Here is a 20,021-nt window from a genome sequence, read left to right on the forward strand (position 1 = left end):
CTTGGCAAAGCTTTCGCAAATAAGTACAAATACAATGTTGATATGGCTCCCGACAAGGACCAGCTGAGGGTTATGTCCCAGAAGGAGAAGGAAACATTCAAGGAGTACGCCGAGAGGTGGCGTGAGTTGGCCGCACAGATTGTGCCTCCACTCAAAGAGAAGGAAATGACCAATATCTTTCTGAAGACCTTGAGTTCATTTTATTACGAGAGGATGATTGCTAGTGCTCCCTCGGATTTCACCGAAATGGTGAACATGGGGATGAGGCTAGAGGAAGGAGTCCGGGAAGGACGTCTCTCCAGGGATGAAGGCTCTTCTGTAAAGAGTTATGGGGGCTTTGCAAAGAAGAAAGAGGGAGAGGCACATGCTGTGTCTTCCCATATTAAACGAAGACCCTCTGTGAAGAGGAAGACTGTTCGCCCTACCAATAACCAGCATCAGGTGGCTCATATAGCACCCGCCTTCAGGGAAGCTCAACATTATCAACATCAACCACAACAACAACAACAATATCAACAACAACAGCATCATTGTCCATAACAGCAGGCCTACAAGCCTCGAAACAACAACAATACCAGCACCAATTACGATAGGAAGAGGGTCACTTTTGATCCAATTCCAATGACCTATGCTGAACTCTATCCTTCATTGATTGATAGAAAGCTGATTACTCCACGTGACCCACCTGCTGTACTGATCAACCCTCAGTGGTGGTACAAGCCTGAGCTACACTGTGTATATCATTCTGGTGCTCCCAGACATGATGTGGAGAACTACTATCCCCTGAAGACCAAGGTGCAAGACCTTGTTAGAAGTTGGATCTTGTTTTTCCAGGACGTAGGTCCGAACGTAAAGAAGAACCCATTGCCCGAGCAAGGGAAATCTGCTGTGAACATGGTCCAGGGTTGCCCTAGCAAGTATAAAGTCCTGTATGTCAGTCATATCAGGAAATCATTGGTCGAGATACATAGACTGTTATGTGGATACAGTCATTACGAGCATGACCATGACAGATGCCGGGTGTGCACTGTCAACGAGAGAGGATGTCGCCAAGTCAGGAAGGACATCCAAGAGATGCTGGATCAAGGTGTGATCGAGATACTTCAGAATCATGATGAGGATGTGGCGAATGTTATATCCCCTGTTTTCAGAATACCCAAACCTGTTGTTGTCAGATATGACGGCAACAAGAAGAAGGTTTCTCCATCTCTTATTATCAAGCCAGCGGGCCCTGTCCCGTACTCTTCAGATAAAGATGTTCCCTACAGATATAACGCAATTGCGTTAGAAGATAAGAAGGAGGTGTCGTTGCCCTCCACCTCCGTGGTGAGTATATCTGATGTCAGTGGTGTGACCCGCAATGGTCGTGTTTTCTCGGTGCCGCCGAAACCCCAGGATGACATGAGAAGAGCTGATGTTGTTAATAATTCTGCTAGTCCTATAGGGACTTCTTCTTCTTCTCCGAATCCGGCACTTGTTGTTGATGAATCTGTGAAAGCTCCTGTCCCTGTTGGCCAGAATGGCATTCTGAAGGAGGACTGTGATGAGATGGTGAGGCTCATCAAGAGCAGCGAGTATAATGTTGTTGATCAGTTGCTTCAAACTCCATCAAAGATATTTGTCCTATCTTTGCTGATGAATTCAGAGCCACACCGCGAAGCTTTGCAGATGGTGTTGGACGTGGCATACGTGGATCACGATGTCACAATCGAACAGTTTGATAACATTGTTGCAAACATAATTGCTTCTAACAATTTGAGCTTTTGCGATACTGATCTTCCCGAGGAGGGAAAAAACCATAATTTGGCTCTACACATTTCCATGAACTGCAAGGATGATGCCTTGTCTAATGTGTTGGTAGACACAGGATCCTCACTAGATGTGTTGCCAAAATCCACTCTCGCCAAAATTTCATACCAGGGGCCTCCCATGAGGCATAGTGGAGTGGCAGTCAAGGCTTTTGATGGATCGAGGAAAACTGTGATTGGCGAAATTGAACTCCCAATCAAGATTGACCCTAGTAATTTCCAGATCACTTTTCAGGTCATGGATATTCATCCATCATATAGTTTCTTGCTTGGTAGACCATGGATTCACGAGGCAGGCGCCGTGACATCCACCCTACACCAAAAGTTGAAATTCGTCAAGAATAAGAAGTTGGTGGTGATAGGGGGAGAGAAGGCTCTCTTGGTAAGCCATTTGTCTTCCTTTTCCTACATAGATGCTGAGGATGAGGTTGGGACTCTATTCCAAGCCTTATCTATTGATGAGCCTTCAAGGAAAGGAACTTCTTCATTTGCTTCCTACAATGATGCGAAGTTGGCCATTGAGCATGGCGCAACTACTGGTTTAGGACAAATGATCAAGCTAGAAGACAATAAACCCCGAGCTGGCATAAGGTATTCTTCGGGCATTTCCAATGAGTGCGGTTTGTTCCAGAGTGGAGGTTTCATCCACACTGTTGAAGACCAAGAGGCTGCTGCCATAGTGGAAGATGATGTAGAGGAAGATCTGGGCAACTTTGTCATCCCTGGAGGAATCTGCAATAATTGGGTCGATGTTGATGTTCCAACAGTTGTCCATAAGTCCACGTAATGTGTTCATTTTTGTTTAAAAACCCTTCTCCCATGCCAAAAGGAGAAGTGATGACATTGTTGGCACATTAATACAATGATATTCATTCAATAATTACATGTTAAATGTTTGTTTTTTCCAAATTATTTTTCCTTTTCGCTTTTTGCATGAAATTGGTGATCACTAAAAAACCCTAAAAAAGAGAATAAAATCAATTTTTTCATCTGCATAATGATTTGTTTTACTTGAATTCTAAAATCTCTTTTATATCCAAAATCATTATGCAGGTTGATCAAACCCATTGAACATAATGATCCAACACCATCTCCCAACTTTGAGTTCTCTGTATTTGAGGCAGAAGAAGATGATGTTGAAGAGATTCCTGATGAGATTACCCGTCTACTTGAGCACGAAGAGAAGATCATTCAGCCACATCTTGAGAATCTAGAAACAGTCAACCTGGGGTCTGAAGATTGTGTTCGTGAGGTAAAGATTGGGGCACTTCTGGAAGAGTCTGTCAAGAAAGGGTTGATTGAGTTGCTACGAGAATATGTTGATGTCTTTGCCTGGTCATATGAAGACATGCCTGGTCTAGATACTGATATCGTGCAACATTTCCTGCCTTTGAAGTCTGAGTGTGTGCCTGTGAAGTAGAAGCTCAGAAGAACTCATCCTGATATGGCAGTGAAGACTAAAGAAAGAGTTCAGAAGCAAATTGATGAGGGGTTTCTAGTGACTTCTACATATCCTCAATGGGTGGCCAATATTGTGCCCGTGCCTAAGAAAGAATGAAAAGTCTGAATGTATATGGACTATCGACACTTGAATAAAGCTAGTCCGAAAGATGATTTCCCTCTACCACACATTGATATGTTGGTAGATAATACAACTAAATTCAAAGTCTTCTCATTTATGGACGGAGTTTTCGGCTATAACCAGATCAAAATGGCACCCGAGGATATGGAGAAGACAACATTCATCACACCTTAGGGAACATTCTGTTATCGAGCGATGCCCTTCGGTTTGAAGAACGCCGAAGCCACGTATCAACGAGCTATGACTACCTTGTTTCATGATATGATGCACAAAGAGATCGAGGTATATGTTGATGATATGATTGCGAAGTTGAGAACGGAAGTTGAACATGTAGAGCACTTGTTGAAGCTTTTCCAGCGTTTGAGGAAGTACAAACTCCGCCTGAATCCGAACAAGTGTACATTTGGAGTCCGTTCTAGCAAGTTATTGGGCTTTATTTTCAGTGAAAGAGGTATTGAAGTTGATCCTGCCAAGGTCAAAGCAATACAAGAGATGCCTGCGCCCAAAATTGAGAAGCAAGTCCGAGGTTTTCTTGGCCGCTTGAATTATATTTCCAGATGTATATCCCACATGACTGCCACATGTTTGCCTATATTCAAGCTCCTCCGGAAAGATCAGCGTCATGATTGGACCGAGGATTTCCAGAAGGCCTTTGACAGTATCAAAGAGTATTTGTCTGAGCCTCCGATTCTGTCTCCACCTATTGAAGGGAGACCTTTGATTATGTACTTGACCGTTCTTGAAGACTCTATGGGTTGTGTATTGGGATGCTAAACGTTTACGCCAGTTGTCATACGGTGAACTGACTTTGTGAGTTTTTGCTTTGGAAAGCAAATGTCGCGGGTAGCAAGAGTCGCCACCGACTTTTCTTTTATCCAATAAGGAAAGGCGGAAAAGAACAGGAAAGACCTTGATTAGATTTTGGGTTCGGGAGGTACATTATACAAAGGGAAGGTGTTAGCACCCTTTGTATCCATGGTTATCCATGGGCTCTTAATTGCTTAATCACTTATGTTTTTCTTGTCTGAAAAAGTGTTTGAGGACTGTTTAGAAAATGTTTTGAAAAGAGAGTTTAACTTTGTAATGATTCTTGTACGAGTGTATACAAAGTATTTATCTCGTTTAATTTTGAAAGTTGTTTAGAAAAATATAACCGGGCAATGATTCTAGTACGAATGTATGCCAAGTGGTGGTTTTCTAATAGATGTTTTGCAAAGTGTGAGGTGTGAAAAGTATTTTAAGTTGTAAGTCAGCATTTAAGAGTTATACCTACCCAAGGTCTTTATGGGTATTTCCTATCCTTGTGAGGGTAAAATTGTCCTTACTATTGAGAAGTAAGTAGTCTTATCCTTTGGATGTAAAGGGACATCGTAGGGTCGTCGATCGGTCATTGAAGGCAACATTTGTAAGGATACCTTAGCATTCTAAGGGACGATCATCATTTTAACCGTAGGCTACCATGAAGGGTCATCAAGGGACAAAGTCATGTATTCGAAGGCAACATTCGAGGGACTATGATGATTTAACCGAAGGGTCTTTTCTAAGTGTATCCCCACATTCATGGGACATGACCGTAATACCGTAAGGCAACTAAGAGATGGCCAAGATCATATATTCAAAGGCAACATTGTAATCAGTTAGGTAATTAGGATGAATCTCCACAAGGGTATCCCTCAAATAAAGTGGAATACCTAGCAAGCTACCTTCTTCGGGAGTATGTGAGCCCTCACAAAATTCAGCAAACAGGTCAGAATACCAAATGGGGTGCGATCAATAGTTGCACCGAACAAAGGAATCGCAGCAGTAATAATGTCAGGCAAATAATACACAGCTATGATAGAACATGTCAGATAAGCACAGAACAAAATAAGAAAAATCAGCGACTGTCATGTTCGCTACTGCCTCGCCTAGCGAAGGCTTGGCGAACACTCGCTACATGTTCGCTTAGCGATGTACTAGCGAACGGCTGCGGGTTTTGAGTTTAATAACAGTACGATTTTGGAAAGCTCCAAACCCTATGGCATCCATTATAGAAATTACATGGTTAAACATTCAAGACATCCTTGCATACTTAAATCCACATGCAAAACCTAAGATATATTTATAAATTCAATCATAATGTCACATGTAAATTGGGAGCATAAAGCGGTAGTGGTAGTGCAAACCTGTTTGCAATTGAATTGCAACGTTGAATTGGCAGATCACTCTTAGGGTTGGTATCGGATTGAGTTGGGCGGAGGTAACCTTTATGCAGATGAGTTTCCTTCAGGGTTTCCTTTAGGGTTGCTTTGAATTCTCTTGGTTAGCCTCCAGGGTTTGCTCTGATTGCCTCTGTTAGGGTTTGCTTGCTAGCTCCTTTCTTTTTCCCCTTCTTTCTGAATGAGGTCTTGGTATTTATAATAGTTTTGTCTTGGTTGGCTTAGAATTAAGCCCAAATTTTTCTGGTATTCGCAAGCTTCGCTAGGCGAGTGGTGCAGCGAAGGGTTCGCTAGGCGAAGGATTTTGCTCGCCTAGCGAGCAAGCCATTTTAAGTCATTTTCTGGATTTGGCCACCTGTGTGTTGGGTCTTTGTTCCTTTAATATCAATGTCTTGAAAAATGAGTTGGAGTGCCTTGAAAAATGTCTTGCACGGTTAACGGGCAAATTTTGGGGTATGACAACTGCCCCTGTTCAATATTCTTGAACCGAGAGAGTTAGAATGGTATGTATGCCATTCGTGGTTTGGAGGTGGAAGATTATTGAACACTTAGAATGCCCCAAAAATTTGCACTTGCTAATTAAAAGTTAGTCTTGATGGAGATGGGCTTAAAGATGCCATCCAGAAGGTTTGATGATGAGAGCTTCAGAGTGCGTCGTACATTAGACCATATCCGAAGACATGGGTGCCATACCGGGTCATACGCTAGACCGTATAGTGAGTCATTCATTAGGCTGTCGACTTCACTGGGGATAAAGGATCATAATGGATCATACGCCAAATCATATATGAGTTGCAGAATGAGCCATACGTTAGGCTGTATCTGACGAAAAGTAGTCGTACGCTAGACTACACCTCGGAATGTACCGTACGCTAGGTAGTATCTGAGGAAAGAAGATCAGAATGGATCGTACGCTAGATCGTATCTGAGTTGCAGAATGAGCCGTACGTTAGGCTGTATCTGACGAAGTAAGAATCAGAATGGATCGTACGCTAGATCGTATCTGAGTTGCAGAATGAGCCGTACGTTAGGCTGTATCTGACGAAGTAAGAATCAGAATGGATCGTACGCTAGATCGTATCTGAGTTGCAGAATGAGCCGTACGTTAGGCTGTATCTGACGAAGTAAGAATCAGAATGGATCGTACGCTAGATCGTATCTGAGTTGCAGAATGAGCCGTACGTTAGGCTGTATCTGATAAAAAGTAGTCGTACGCTAGACTACACCTCGGAATGTACCGTACGCTAGGTAGTATTTGAGGAAAGAACATCCAAATGGGTCGTACGCTAGACCGTATTGGACTAGTTGAAGGAATCATATGCTGTATATGTTGTATTTGCAATAAATGTCTGGGATGGGCTTAAAGATGCCACCATTAGGAGGATATCAGAGTGCTTATCAGAATGAATGTATTTGAATCTTGAATATAATCGATAAAGGTGTCCGTCTGAATGGATCTTTATTTTGACTGTATCAGGAGGATAATTAACCTGAAAAATAAAGTTAGCTTCATGCCATGTCATGATGCATGAGATGTTTTATGCTTTCGAAAATAAATGCGAACATTGTATGCATGCGTATGCTGTGAAATGATGTAGTGAATGAATTATGCGTCTAAAAAGTTTTTCCAGTGGAAAATAAATCCCAACATTTTGGTTGGAGATATTTGTATTGATGACCCTTTCTTAGCTGGGGATATTTGATTTCTGTCTGATGGTATTCCACAGGACCTGGCTGGGGATAAAAGAGATGACCAGTCTGTCTAGTAATGCCAATTTCTTCTGGGAAATAACTGGTTTTGCTGGGGAATAGGATTAGCAACTGGATTCATCGGAAAGCATGGTTAGACTTTACCCTCGACCCTAAAGTCTTTTAGTAATTGCTATTTCCGTTTTATGCATGTATTTTCGGTAAACATCAATCATATTCAAATGCATATATTAATTCGAATTAAATCAATGGACATTTATACAAACAAAACAGAGAAAGTAAAACGAAAGCATCGTTTTGGAAATAAAATTGTATTGATTTTGAAAGAGGGCCTATAAACAGGCAATTTGTGTACAAGGAGACAGAAATCCTAGTAAGAGGAGATTGTCAAAAAGAAAAAGCTATGAAGAAAAAGTCCTATTGATTTTAATTCCACGAATGTCGTTATGTCTTCAAGCCTCTCATCTCCTGCTGTCGGATATAAGTGATTGGCTTGTTCAGTCCCTTTGACTTGGGTGAAGCTGACCGAGAACGGGACATAGTCATACGCTTTAATCCCTAATTTTTGCCTGGACCGCCTTTTCAGGTTTTCAGTCCACCAGGATACCCTTTTTTTCCCAAGCCGCCTTTTCAGGTTTTCGACTTGCCGGGTGTACATTTTTTTGTGTTTATCCCTAATTTTTGCCCGAACCCTTTTGGTTCGTCGGGATGCCCTAATTTTTGTCTAGATACATCGACCTAGCGGGTCTCTTTTATGCGTAGTATTTTTTAACTATGTCTGCGTTCACGGGATGTGGGAAGTCTTCGCCATCCATTGTAACAAGCATCATGGCTCCACCAGAGAATACCTTCTTAACTACAAATGGCCCTTCGTATGTGGGAGTCCATTTGCCTCTAGGATCACCTTGTGGTAGAATGATACGCTTCATCACCAAGTCGCCAATTTGATACACCTGTCTCTTGACTTTTTTATTAAACGCCTGGGTCATGCGCTTCTGATATACCTGCCCATGACAAACGGCCGCAAGTCTCTTTTCATCAATCAAATTTATCTGATCGAGTCGAGTCTGAATCCATTCATCTTCATCTAAGCCTGCATCTTTCATAATTCTTAGAGAGGGAATCTGAACTTCCACTGGTAAAATGGCTTCCATTCCGTAGACTAAAGAGAAAGGAGTTGCCCCTGTCGAAGTGCGCACTGAAGTGCGATAACCATGAAGAGCAAAGGGTAGCATCTCATGCCAATATTTGTATGTTACTGTCATCTTTTGTATGATCTTCTTAATATTCTTATTAGCCGCTTCTACGACGCCATTCATCTTTGGCCGGTACGGAGAAGAGTTATGGTGTTTTATTTTGAACTGCGTGTAGAGTTCAGTAATCATCTTGTTGTTCAAATTAGTACCATTATCAGTGATAACTCTTTCAGGGATGCCATACCGACAAATGAGACTATTCCTGATGAACCGTGCCACCACATTCTTGGTGACAGAAGCAAATGAGGCTGCCTCTACCCATTTCGTAAAATAATCAATAGCAACAAGAATGAAATGATGTCCATTAGAAGCAGTAGGTTTAATCTCTCCAATCATATCAATGCCCCACATTGCAAAGGGCCAAGGTGCTGTCAACACGTTCAATGGAGCAGGAGGTACATGTACTTTGTCCGCATAGATCTGGCACTTGTGACAAGTTCGGGAGTGATGGTGGCAATCAGCTTCCATGGTAGACCAATAATACCCTGATCTCAGAATCTTCTTGGCCATCATATGTCCACTAGAATGAGTCCCAAAAATACCGTCATGTATGTCTTCCATAATCTTTTCTGCTTCCCTTTTATCCACACAGCGCAGCAAAGTCGAATCATGATTACGTTTGTATAACACTCCATTACTCAAAAAGAATTTAGCGGAGAACCTCCTCAGAAATTTTTTGTCATTGATGGATGCCCCTTCAGGGTATTCCTGAGTTTCTAAATATCTTTTTACTTCGTGGAACCAAGGTTTCTCTTCTACTTCATCAGTACTAAGTTCATAACAATATGCTGGTTCATCTAATCGTTCAACGGTGATCATGGGAGCTTCATTGTCCCATCTGACTCTGAACATAGATGACATGGTAGCCAATGCGTCTGCCAACTGATTCTCTTCTCGTGGGATATGTTCGAACGTAATCTCTTCAAAGTATGGGATTAATGTCAACACCCTCTCTCGATAAGGGATGAGGTTCGGATGTTTAGTGTCCCATTCTCCTTTGATCTGACTGATTACTAAGGTTGAGTCTCCGTACACCCTCAAAAACTTGATTCTCAGGTCTATAGCAGCCTTGAGTCCCAAAATACATGCTTCATACTCAGCCATATTGTTGGTACAGTCAAAACATAGTCTAGCAGTGAAAGGCGTATGGCAACCCCTGGGAGAAATAATTACGACACCAACACCATTGCCCAATGCATTAGAAGATCCGTCAAGAACCATAGTCCATCGGGATCCCAGTTCGGGTCCTTCATCTGGCCCAGGTTCTTCATAATCAGTAACAAGCATGACATCCTCATCCGGGAACTCAAAATTCATAGATTGGTAATCATCAACTGCTTGATGAGCCAAATGATCAGCTAACACGCTTCCTTTGATTGCTTTCTGAGTAGTATATTGGATATCGTACTCTGTTAAAATCATCTGCCATCTTGCTATTCTTCCGGAGAGGGCAGGTTTCTCAAATATATATTTGATAGGATCCATCTTAGAAATCAATAAAGTGGTATGATTCAACATATACTGTCTTAGTCGGCGAGCAGCCCAAGCCAAAACACAACAAGTTTTCTCGAGCAGTGAGTATCTTGTTTCACAGTCGGTAAACTTTTTGCTAAGGTAGTATATGGCATGCTCTTTTCGACCATACTCGTCATGTTGCCCCAACACACACCCCATTGAATTTTCTAACACGGTCAAATACATGATTAGAGGTCTTCCTTCAACTGGTGGCATCAGAATCGGAGGTTCTTGGAGATACTTCTTGATTTTGTCAAAAGCTTCTTGACATTCGTCATTCCATCTCATCTCTTGATTTTTCCTCAGTAATTTGAAGATGGGTTTGCAGGTAGCGGTCAAATGGGGGATAAATCGGGCAATGTAATTCAAGCGTCCCAAGAAACCTCTGACTTCTTTATCTGTACAGGGAACTGGCATTTCTTGAATAACTCTTACCTTAGCCGGGTCAACCTCAATTCCTTTACCACTGATAATAAAGCCCAAGAGTTTACCGGATCTTACTCCAAAGGTGCATTTGTTCGGGTTCAACCTCAACTTGTACCTCTTCAACCTCTAAAATAGTTTGTATAAATGATCGAGATGTTCTTCTTCAGTATGAGATCTGGCTATCATGTCATCCACATATACCTCTATTTCATGATGGATCATATCATGGAACAAAACCACCATAACACGCTGGTATGTTGCCCCTGCATTTTTTAAACCGAATGGCATTACTTTGTAACAGAAAGTGCCCCATTGCGTCACAAACGTAGTTTTCTCCATGTCTTCAGGTGCCATCTTAATCTGGTTATAACCCGAGAATCCATCCATGAATGAGAATACCTCGTGTTGAGCGGTGTTATCTACCAGAACATCAATGTGCGAAAGTGGAAAGTCGTCTTTGGGACTCGCTTTATTCAAACCTCTGTAATCTACACACATTCGCACCTTACCATCCTTTTTTGGCACTGGTACCACATTAGCAACCCATTGAGGATAAGAAGTAACAGCCAGAAAACCTGCATCAAATTATTTTATAACCTCGGCTTTGATTTTCTCAGACATTTCAGGACGCATGCGACGAACCTTTTGCTTAACAGGATGACAATCCTCCTTCATTGGCAAACGATGCACTACTATATCAGTATCCAGTCCTGGCATGTCTTCATAAGACCAAGCCAAAATCTCTATATAGTCATGTAACATCCGAATCAATCTTTCTTTGACACTGTTTTCCAAGCCTGCCCCTATTTTGACTTCTTTCCTGTCTACTTCAGTACCCAGATTTACAGTTTCAACTGATTCCTCATGCGGCTGTATAGTCTTTTCTTCTTGCAGTAACAGTCTGACAAGCTCTCCAGGTACTTCGCAATCTTCCTCACTTCCATCCTCAGCTTGGTAGATCGGATTTTCAAAGGCATAATTAACAGTTGCATAATTATTATCAACAGGATCCAGAATGGATATGGATCTGCAATTTGTTACGTGAGTGTGTGTAAGAGAGCATAGCTTGTTTAAAAGATGACAAGAAAGATAAAGAGCGCAATGTTTGAATGCAAAAAGTCCATTGATTTATTGAATGTGGATATGCTTATGAAAATGACAAAACCCTTAACAAAATAGCTACTTGTGCCCCGGGCATAGACACAATGCTTTAAGAAGTTCAATTGTAAAAATTAAAAAAAAAATGCAACACTAAAATAGGCAATAACAATTACTCCTGACTAAACGAAATCGAGATAGTGTCTTCAGCCTTCCAATTATTGAGTCCGTCACTAATTGTTGGGAAAATCCAGCTATCCAAGTCGCAATCGCTATCAGCATCTTCTACAGCATCAATCTGATCTTTGACTACCTTTTCAGAGCTAAATCCCAGGCCAAATCTACCAGACTTGTACGATACATCAATCAGTTGACCCCAGCCAGTATGACCACCATTTCCAACCACGGCTTGAGCGTCTTTCTTCTTCTCGAGCAAGAGAGCCTTCAGCTCCTCCTGTCCCTTGGATAAATTCAAGATCATCTCCTGGAATCGAGCATTCTGAGCCTGGAGATCTTTGATAGTTTGTTCGAGAGCCATCTTTCTGTTTAGAAGGAAGACCGTGAGAACATTGATCCTTTAGAATACCTGTTATGCAATGTTATGTTATGCTATGCAATGTATGCAATGTTTTCAAGGACTTTTGGAATTTAACTTTGCGTAAACCACCCAAAAAAAAGAAACTTTTATTAATCATTTCTTTAATCAATGTTCATTGCAAAAAATAATAAAAATACAATGAAAGCTCAAGTCTCCCAAGGACGGCTTCTTTTTGGGCGGAGATATGCATTGAGTCTTCGTTCCTCATTAAGCTGGATGGTGAGCTCTAATACTTTCTTCCTTTCTGCACCGAACTGAGTTTCAAAAGTATCCCTTTCCTCTCTCAACTGGATCCGGGATTTCTTCACAATTAGTTTCAATGTCGGCCTTATTTATTAGAAACTTGGCAAGTAAACCCTTAACTCCACTTCTTGTTACCCAATTAGTTTCAATGTCGGCCTTTGTCATGTGTAAAGCCGCGGGAACTTCTTCAGACTTCGGAATCTTTTCTAAACCACTGAAAGGTATTTGATCAAGGATAGGTATCTCAAGCAGCCTGGAAAATTCTTCTAATGTGGGTACCAACTGATAATCTGGGAAGGTGAAGTAATGATGTTTAGGATCGAAGAACTGGAATAGAACTCTCATCATATCTTCTTTGAAACCGGTGGTAACTAAATTGAGGAGAGAACCATGTTTCTTGATGAACTGAGCATGATTGGGAAGTTCTGACACTAAATTCTTGAGTTGAGGAGAGGTCGCTACAAAATTGATCCGGATGGTCTTCTTGGAAGCCATAGCCTGTTTTCAATACAGAGTAAAGTTAAATCCCTAAGTCCTTGAAATGGTTAGTACAATGCCATGATGTCATGATGTTATGATGTTATGATGTTATGATGTCAAGTAAGTAACCAGCACAAACAAGTCACACTATAATCATTCCTAGGTTTTAAGGCTTGCATGAGTTCCATAGGTAAGTACCCTCCCCACTGAAGTTTGGTTGGTTCCACCTGTCCTAGAATAGTAACCGGGTTCTAGAAGGATCTCAAATCATCGACCTTTCCTTAAGTCCACCTCAGTGCAACACTAAGCGGTTGACCGAAATTTCCCTAAAGTCCAATCTCAAAGAGTGTAGTATCGAGTATCAACCAACCCCAGTCGGAACCGAAGTCAGTTATCTCACTACTTTCTAATGGCTAGGATGAGTCAATTAGGGTTCTAAAGGTCTGGTTAATGCTTTGATGACACCACGCAGACGCCAAATTTTTCCTCAAGTAAACATGAGGAACATCAGGACATCCAAAGTGTCACATTAACCGTAGCCATCATTTTAACCATTCCAGTATATGCCGGATAGTCGCGATGATCTCTTGCTACTTACCTAAGGTACACTAGATCCGGGTGTAGGATCTTTCACTCAAGCATAGAATACCCAAACAATCCCTTAAAAGTAAATTGGACAAAGAAACAATTCGAAAACGTAAGTGATCTTATAATTTTTTTAAGGTAACCTCTCTTTTTAATGTCCCCAGCAGAGTCGCCAGTTCTGTCATACAGTGAACTGACTTTATGAGTTTTTGCTTTGGAAAGCAAATGTCGCGGATAGCAAGAGTCGCCACCGACTTTTCTTTTATCCAATAAGGAAAGGCGGAAAAGAACAGGAAAGACCTTGATTAGATTTTGGGTTCGGGAGGTACATTATACAAAGGGAAGGTGTTAGCACCCTTTGTATCCATGGTTATCCATGGGCTCTTAATTGCTTAATCACTTATGTTTTTCTTGTCTGAAAAAGTGTTTGAGGACTGTTTAGAAAATGTTTTGAAAAGAGAGTTTAACTTTGTAATGATTCTTGTACGAGTGTATACAAAGTATTTATCTCGTTTAATTTTGAAAGCTGTTTAGAAAAATATAACCGGGAAATGATTCTAGTACCAATGTAAGCCAAGTGGTGGTTTTCTAATAGATGTTTTGCAAAGTGTGAGGTGTGAAAAGTATTTTAAGTTGTGAGTCAGCATTTAAGAGTTATACCTACCCAAGGTCTTTATGGGTATTTCCTATCCTTATGAGGGTAAAACTGTCCTTACTATTGAGAAGTAAGTAGTCTTATCCTTTGGATGTAAAGGGACATCGTAGGGTCGTCGATCGGTCATTGAAGGCAACATTTGTAAGGATACCTTAGCATTCGAAGGGACGATCATCATTTTAACCGTAGGCTACCATGAAGGGTCATCGAGGGACAAAGTCATGTATTCGAAGGAAACATTCGAGGGACTATGATGATTTAACCGAAGGGTCTTTGCTAAGTGTATCCCCACATTCATGGGACATGACCGTAATACCGTAAGGCAACTAAGAGATGGCCAAGATCATATATTCAAAGGCAACATTCGTAATCAGTTAGGTAATTAGGATGAATCTCCACAAGGGTATCCCTCAAATAAAGTGGAATACCTAGCAAGCTACCGTCTTCGGGAGTATGTGAGCCCTCACAAAATTCAGCAAACAGGTCAGAATACCAAATGGGGTGCGGTCAATAGTTGCACCGAACAAAGGAATCGCAGCAGTAATAATGTCAGGCAAATAATACACAGCTATGACAGAACATGTCAGATAAGCACAGAACAGAATAAGAAAAATCAGCGACTGTCATGTTCGCTACTGCCTCGCCTAGCGAAGGCTTGGCGAACACTCGCTACATGTTCGCTTAGCGATGTACTAGCGAACGGCTGCGGGTTTTGAGTTTAATACTAGTAAGATTTCGGCAAGCTCCAAACCCTATGGCATCCATTAAAGAAATTACATGGTTAAACATTCAAGACATCCTTGCATACTTAAATCCACATGCAAAACCTAAGATATATTTATAAATTCACTCATAATGTCACATGTAAATTGGGAGCATAAAGCGGTAGTGGTAGTGCAAACCTGTTTGCAATTGAATTGCAACGTTGAATTGGCAGATCACTCTTAGGGTTGGTATCGGATTGAGTTGGGCGGAGGTAACTTTTGTGCAGATGAGTTTCCTTCAGGGTTTCCTTTAGGGTTGCTCTGAATTCTCTTGGTTAGCCTCCAGGGTTTGCTCTGTTTGCCTCTGTTAGGGTTTGCTTGCTAGCTCCTTTCTTTTTCCCATTCTTTTTGAATGAGGTCTCGGTATTTATAATAGTTTTGTCTTGGTGGGCTCAGAATTAAGCCCAAAATTTTCTGGTATTCGCAAGCTTCGCTAGGCGAGTGGTGCAGCGAAGGGTTCGCTAGGCGAAGGATTTTGCTCGCCTAGCGAGCAAGCCATTTTAAGTCATTTTCTGGATTTGGCCACCTGTGTGCTGGGTCTTTGTTCCTTTAATATCAATGTCTTGAAAAATAAGTTGGAGTGCCTTGAAAAATGTCTTGCACGGTTAACGGACAAATTTTGGGGTATGACACCAGTATATGTTGAATCATACGACTTGGTTGATATCCAAAATGGAATCAATAAAGTATATCTTTGAGAAGCCTGCTTTAATTAGGAGGGGTGCCCATTGGCAGATGCTGTTGTCTGAGTATGATATTGAGTATCGAGCTCAGAAAGCTATTAAAGGTAGTATTTTGGCTGACCACTTGGCACATCAACCAATTGAGGATTATCAGTCTGTTCAGTACGACTTCCCAGATGAGGAGATTCTGTATTTGAAGATGAAAGATTGCGATGAGCCTACGCTCGATGAAGGACCAGAACCTGGTTCCCGATGGGGTATGGTGTTCGATGGTGTTGTTAATCAGTATGGAAATGGTATTGGGGCAGTGATTATTACTCCTCAGGGCACACATTTTCCTTTTACATCAAGGTTAACTTTCAAATGCACAAATGATATTGCGGAGTATGAGGCCTATATTATGGGTTTGGAGGAATGTATTGATCTTAGGATCAAACATCTTGATGTTTATGGTGATTCGGCCGTTGTTGTCAATTAGATTAAGGGTGAATGGGGACAAATCAACCCCGCCTCATCCCATATAGAGATTATGCGAGGAGGATTTCAACATGCTTTACTAAGGTTGATTTCAATCATATTCCTCGAGATGAGAATCAGATGGCAGATGCTCTTGCTACGCTTGCTTCGATAATTGTGGTGAAATTCTGGAATGAAGTCCCCAATGTCACTGTGATGCGCTTAGATAGACCAACTCATGTATTTGCAGTTGAAGAGGTGAAAGATGATAAGCCATGGTATTTTGACATCAAGTGTTTTCTTCAGAGTCAGATTTACCCGCCTGGGGCATCTGTTAAAGATAAGAAGACTTTGAGGAGATTATCTGGCAGTTTCTACCTCAATGGTGATGTGCTTTATAAGAGGAATTTCGACATGGTTCTGCTCAGATACGGGGATAGACACGAAGCAGGCCTGTTGATGACTGAAGTCCGTGAGGGTTCATTTGGTACTCATTCCAATGGACATGCTATGGCTAAGAAGATGTTGAGAGCAGGCTACAATTGGCTGACAATGGAGTCTGACTGCTGCAAATATGTAAAGAAATGCCACAAGTGTCAGATTTATGCGGATAAGATTCATATTCCCCCGACACTTCTGAATGTTATTTCCTCACCATGGCCTTTCTCCATGTGGGGAATTGACATGATTGAAATGATAGAGCCAAAGGCGTCTAACGGTCACCGTTTTATTCTCGTAGCAATTGATTACTTCACCAAGTGGGTTGAAGCGGCGTCGTATGAGAATGTGACCAGGCAGGTGGTTGTGAAGTTTATCAAGAATCAACTCATATGCCGTTATGGTGTGCCAGACGAGATCATTACTGATAATGGATCTAACTTGAACAACAAAATAATGAAAGAGTTGTCTAGCGAGTTCAAGATTGCACATCATAATTCTTCTCCTTATAGACCCAAGATGAATGGGGCTGTTGAAGCTGCTAACAAGAACATCAAGAAGATTATCCAGAAGATGGTTATTACGTACAAAGATTGTCATGAGATGCTGCCATTTGCTTTGCATGGTTATCGTACATTTGTCCGCACTTCAACAGGGGCAACCCCTTTCTCTCTTGTTTATGGCATGGAGGTTGTGCTCCCCGTGAAGGTTGAGATCCCATCAATGAGAGTCTTGATGGAAGCCAAATTGACTGAGGCTGAATGGGTTCAGAGTCGTTATGACCAGCTGAATTTAATCGAAGAGAAGAGATTAACTGCCATGTGCCATGGTCAGTTATTTCAGCAAAGGATGAAGAAAGCCTTTGATAAAAAGGTCAAGCCTCGTCTGTTCCAAGAAGGTGACCTCGTGCTCAAGAAAGTTTTGTCTTTCACGCCCGATTCCAGGGGCAAGTGGACTCCAAACTATGAAGGTCCATATGTTGTTAAGAGAGCCTTTTCAGGCGGTGTTTTGATACTTACAACTATGGATGGGGAGGATTTCACTCGTCTTGTGAATTCAGATGCAGTCAAGAAATACTTCGCCTAAATTAAAAATAGAATAGCTCGCTAAGTTGAAAACCCGAAAGGGAGGCTTAGGCAAAAATGAGCGTCTCGGTGGATTGAAAACCCGAAAGGGCGGTCCAGGAAAAAGTTAGAGACATAAAAAATAAATATATATATCCGCTAGATTGAGTACCTCACCTTGGGGCAATCTAGGCAAAAATTAGGGATTTGGCAAGTAACTGCATCCTGACAAGACTTTGCTCTACAAGCAGTCTAGTGTCAAAGATTCTCGCTCAGTCATCGTCCACTGAAGCTTAAAATACATTGGATTCAAAGTTGGTGGAGAAATATTCATTATGTTCAATGTAGCCCTTTTTCCAATATATATCACCAATTTCAAATTTGTAAAGATCCATGGAGTCTCGCCATTTGCAGACAATCATTCCATCAAATAAATTTGAGCCTTTATCCAATACTTTGCACTCTTATTTGTTTCTGTTCAACAAATATTTGCATGTTTTAATTAATAAATATCATTGTTTTAAACAAATAAAGTTTTTATAAACTGTTTTAAACAAAAGTGAACATTTGCAATGACTGAAAGGATAAATGGAATGTCCTTAGTGCTCTCCCAAGGATAGTATGATCTCCGAAAGGGTAAGACATTTGTTCATATTCCTAACATATTTGTATTTCTCTTCATCATCTTTCAGGTTGTCTCCTCAGCGAGCGTAGAGAAGGGTGATACATCATCAAGTCCCTAGGGAATCTGGAGATTTGGCCTTGATCCTTTGAGAGATGTGTATACCTCCGTCCTCAGATCCCCAGAGAGTCTGAGTCTAGCATTTGTGTTTTATCAATTATATGGTTGTCATCCCTTGTGTGGACTGACCTAAAATCCCTTATAGATTGATAAAAATTGTTATGCTATATATTCGAGGAAGTTGGTCTTCCCTCAACATAAATGGACATCTCGCGCAAGTGGGTAGGAATTCCCAGCATGAGTGGAATTCCTCAGCAGGTTGGCTTGTAGCTTATCCTCAGTAGGTTGACTTACAACTCACCCCCGGTAGGGTTGCTCACAGCAAATTATTCCCCAGTATGATCGCCTTCAGTCTTCCCCAGTGGAGTTGCCTGATCAGAGCCTGATATTTGTATTCCCCTCCTTATTGGAAAGTTTCTTCCTAGCATGACTGGTGGTGAAGATGTTGTGTCCTTCCCTAGTGGAGCATTGGTCCTTTCTCCTTGGCAGAGATGTCTCTCCGGCAGATGAAAGGAAGTGTTTTATTTGTCGACACTTCTGTCTGGTGGTTGTTCCCCACGGAGTTCCATATCCTTTCCCTTGATAAGTTCCCCAGTAGAGTTTCTTCTACAATGGATCTTATCCGTGTTGAGCTCCTCGTTAGAGTTTCCTCTACATCAGATCTTTTGTCTGTTCAACAACAAATCCCTAGCGGTGACTCTATAGCTTCCCCAGCGGAGTAATTTGTTCCTGCTCCCGGTAGCAGAAATGTTTCTGCATGTTCCTGAGAATACTTGGAAGATCCCCAGCATTTGGTATTTGTGACCTTTTGGGTGAGCCCCAACAGCAGTCTCTGATCCCCAGCGGTAGTCTTTCCCCCCGACAGCGACTCTGCTTGATTCCCCCCGCTGCAGTCTATGTTTCCTGGCATTAGATGCTCCCTACCATAGTGGATTTCCTCCTGTGGGTATGGCTTTTCTCTTTTGAGATGTTATACCGGATGTCTGTCCACTGATTCCTGGACCTGTTTGTGTTAGATATGTCTGTTTGTCAGTATTAATCATACATAAACCACGCATATACATGCATAATCATAGCATTCAGATATTCATGTTGCATCCTTTTCCATATATCTTTGCTTGTTATCTCCTGCTATTGGTAAAATGTTTTTCCCCAAGCAGATGTTTGTGTCTAATCTCTCCATATAGAGTCAGCCCTATAGGCATAAAGTGTCTATCTTTCCTTCTATTTTCCCCACTGAGTTATGTCCTCGTCGATGATTATTGTTTCAATTTCCTCCCTAAATATGTATTGAGATGGAATTACTCCCCTGAGTTATATCCTCATTGGATTGAGTCTTGCTTCATTGTGTCTTTCTGGTTTGTTCCTAGATTGACTCCTTTCTTGTTATTTCCCCTGCAGTTCCCTGCGGCTCAGGTGATCAATTACTCAGTAAACAATAATTTTTCATTCTCTCCCCAGCGGGTGTTGTGGACTTCTACCCAGTATCTGGTAGTTGTAAGTCCTATTTCTGTGGTTTTCTACCCAGTATCCGGTAGATGTAATCCCCTCTTTGTTGGTTATCTTTATCCAATATTCGGTATTGATATTCCTTCATTTTTTGAGTATACCACCCAGTAACCGGTGATATATCTCTTGGATGATTGCTTTTGTTAAGCAATTTATCCCCGGTGAGTCATCTTTCATTTACCCTTGTTTGGTAATGATTGTTTCTCCCCCT

This window comes from Lathyrus oleraceus, chromosome 3, assembly GCF_024323335.1.
Source record: "Lathyrus oleraceus cultivar Zhongwan6 chromosome 3, CAAS_Psat_ZW6_1.0, whole genome shotgun sequence".
NCBI lineage: Eukaryota > Viridiplantae > Streptophyta > Magnoliopsida > Fabales > Fabaceae > Lathyrus > Lathyrus oleraceus.